Source organism: Seriola dumerili, unplaced genomic scaffold, assembly GCF_002260705.1.
Source record: "Seriola dumerili isolate Sdu_G_001 unplaced genomic scaffold, Sdu_1.0 BDQW01000454.1, whole genome shotgun sequence".
NCBI classification, from domain to species: Eukaryota; Metazoa; Chordata; class Actinopteri; order Carangiformes; family Carangidae; genus Seriola; species Seriola dumerili.
Window position 1 is genome coordinate 57480 of NW_019174709.1, and position 3252 is coordinate 60731.

Below are 3252 nucleotides of genomic sequence, written 5' to 3' on the forward strand. Positions count from 1 at the left end.
TGCTGACTAAAATGGTAAGAGGTTAAACTTCATGTGTGTGTGCACTACCATCAATTCAACAGCAGTCCAGCCTTTCGTAACAGGCCTGCTACCAGCTGTTCACGGCTCTGTGCAGTAACAAACACGCTGTAAAAATACTCCATATTACAAGTAAAAGTCCTGAACTCAAATTCAGTTATTAGCTAGAATTCTCCAAAGCAACACTTGGTAAAACGAGACATGTTAAACGATGTTATTGTTGTTTTATTTTGTTAATACTGATTCTTTAAATGCTACAATAGCTATTTTCACTGTTGTAAGCTTGGTCAAGGTTGGTAGGTGCAAGATTTAGCTCTCTTTTATGTCACTGTACAGTTTGGCACTTTCAATACTGTCAGTTCCCTCCAAAGGGTTAACACATCGACTTAATTCTGAGAGACGATTCATTTTCAATGTTTTTGAACTTCGCTTCGTAGTTTTTGCTTTTTTTTGATTCTGACTGTTGGATCATTACCTCACTGAAATTCGGGAAATTTAGTGGATTGAAATTCAGCATGGTTTTGGTGTGCAAAACTGCAACATCAACTAAATAACCCCAGCTTTCTGTTTTTTTCAAAGTCGCTACAAGAACCAAGCAAGGTAAGAAGCCAGATTTAATCTTTTACCAATATGTTAAAAATGTTATTTTATAAAGTTGATCAGTGTTTTTTTATTTTCAATCGATAAAATCTTTAATCTGAAATACTTTGCAACCTAGAGTTTAAGTAGACAACGTCGTGGAGTATAAGTATGAAGTAGCTTTAAGTGGATAACACTCCAGAGAAGTAAAACATGAAACCTCTCAATTCGTGTTAAGTACAATGCTTGATTAAAATGTACTTTTTTCATCCTAATATAATATATTATAAAATATGAATACGTCATCAATCACAAAAACAACAAAACAGATCCACAGCAATTTTTCTCACTGAACAACCTCACAGGGACTGAAGTATCGTCTCCTCTGTTCTCTTCTTTGGTTGCTTTTCACTAGAATTATTCATGATATATTAATATTTTAAGTCTGTACTATCATCTTATTCCTTACTAACATGATCAGGGGCCACAACATTCAAATTGTCCTTCCGTACTTTCAAGCCTTATTAAACTGTTTTCTTGTTGATTTGTAATGACTTTAAATGACATTTGTTTGTTTTGTTCTTCTTCTCAAACTTTCTGTCCAGTCTTGAAAATACTTGTATCCAGTGTGTGGAAGGTTTACACTCTGATAATGATTATTTACCATCATGTGTATGTTCCTCTTCACATTAAAGAAAAAAGAGGAAGCAGATTTCTGTGAAAGCCAGGGTTGCGGTTAAATCCAAGAGCTGCAAATGCACGACTGGATATGATTTGGGACGGATTCAACCAAACGCACTAAGAAATCAGACAAACTGTTGTTCAGACATCTCACCCCTGATTAAATCCTGTGGCAGTTGCATCACCAAGAAGAGACAGAGGGACGATACTTCAGTCCTGTTGGGTTTCATGAGAAAAATGCTGTGGATCTGTTTTTGTTGTTTGTGATTTGACGTATTTATATTTATAATATATATAATTAGTAAAAAGTACATTTTAATCAAGCATTGTACTTAAGCACAATTGAGAGGTCATGTTCTCTCCTGGAGTGTTTCCACTTAAAGCTACTTTCATACTTATACTCCACGACGTTTCTACTTAAACTCTAGTTGCAAAGTATTTTTCAGATTAAGATTTTTACATTGAAATAAAAAAACACTGATAACTTTATAAAATACATTTTAACATATTGGTAAAGATTAAATCTGGTTCTTAACCTTCTTGGTTTGTAGCACTTTTGAAAAAAAAACAAAAAGCTGGGGTTATGTTCAGTTGAGTTGTTGCAGTTTCACCAAACACTGATTTCACCACTAAATTTCCCGAAATTTCAGTGAGGTAAAATGATCCAACAGTCAACAAAAAAAAGCAAAGACTACAGCGAAGTTAAAACATGAAAATGAATCGTCTCTCAGATTTATCATGTGACCCTTTGGAGGGAACGACAGGATTAAAGTGCCAAAACTGTACAGTACATAAAAGAAGCTAAATCTCTGCACCTCCCACCTTGACCAGCTACAAACAGTAAAAAGCATATTTAGACATTTAAAGAATCAGTATTAACAAAAATAAAACATACAATACATCGTTAACAGTCTCGTTTTACCAAGTTTGCTTTGGAGATTTAGCTTAATAAGAATTCTGAGTTCAGGACTTTTACTTGTAATGGAGTATTTTTACACGGTTGTACTGCACAGCCGTGACACTGGTAGCGTTTACAAAGGCTGACTGCTGTTGAAGTGTAGTGCACACACACATGATGTTAACTCTTACCCCATTTGTCAGGCACATAAGTATCCCTGACCATTGTTGCCCTCCATCTGTGGAGTACTGCACACAGCTCGCGCAATTTATATCCATCCAGTCTTATGTCGATTTATCTAGAAGAGCAAGAATGAAAATATTAACAGCCATCATCATCATCATCATCATCATCGTATTTTGGATTGCTCTCAGCACCTCCTTTGTAGCACAGAATATATATAACTTTTTTAAAGGTGTTCAGTATCATGTATCACAACAAACGTAAAAGCTAAAAAGTTCAGCCTCACTTGAACATTTAATCTTTTTCACTGAGGGTTTGGAGTAATAGCTGATGTTCCAACCAGGACATTGACATTTCCACAGTTGTTCTTCATTTCCCATGCATTCCAGCTCATTGAGCCACACTCGCTCTTCTTGGGCCTTTTCCACATCGACTGTTGAGTTCTGCAAAGGTCCCCACAGTGAGTGCTTCTGCATGCCACTTTTTCAGTGTTTAAGTTCCAGTATTTATCTCCAACAAAGCGCCATTTGCCCTCAAAGAGGACTTCAACGTGGCCTTCACATGGAGTAGCTCCACCTCTGAGAATCACCCGGTCCCCATCTGGTCAGAAGGCAGAAGGTTAAACAGAAGTATGTAAATAGAGAGGGCATATGTTGCATTTTGTCATCTTCATTCATTTAAGTTGTTGTTTGAAGTTGCTGTCATTGTTTTGTTTTTTTTTAATACCTGATCAGGAACTTATTTCTGAGTTTTCGACCCACGTTTGCTGTTGTGCTAAAATTAACTCCAAATTTTATAAAAAACTTTGCAAAAGTTTGGGAGCTCCCAACCTGTTCCCCTTAGAAAAGCACATAAGTATCCTGACCATTGTTGCCCTCCATCTGTGGAGTACT

The 3252-nt window shown here is 36.3% G+C and overlaps 1 long non-coding RNA gene across 1 annotated transcript in view; it reads right to left on the minus strand.

The window, feature by feature from the left end:
* LOC111234749 overlaps window positions 1-2691 on the minus strand; it is a 17093-nt gene extending 14402 nt beyond the window's left edge. The window contains exon 1 of the long non-coding RNA XR_002665655.1: window positions 2646-2691. This is a non-coding gene — a long non-coding RNA (uncharacterized LOC111234749). The remainder of the gene's footprint in view (window positions 1-2645) is intronic.
* Window positions 2692-3252: the final 561 nt, after the last annotated feature.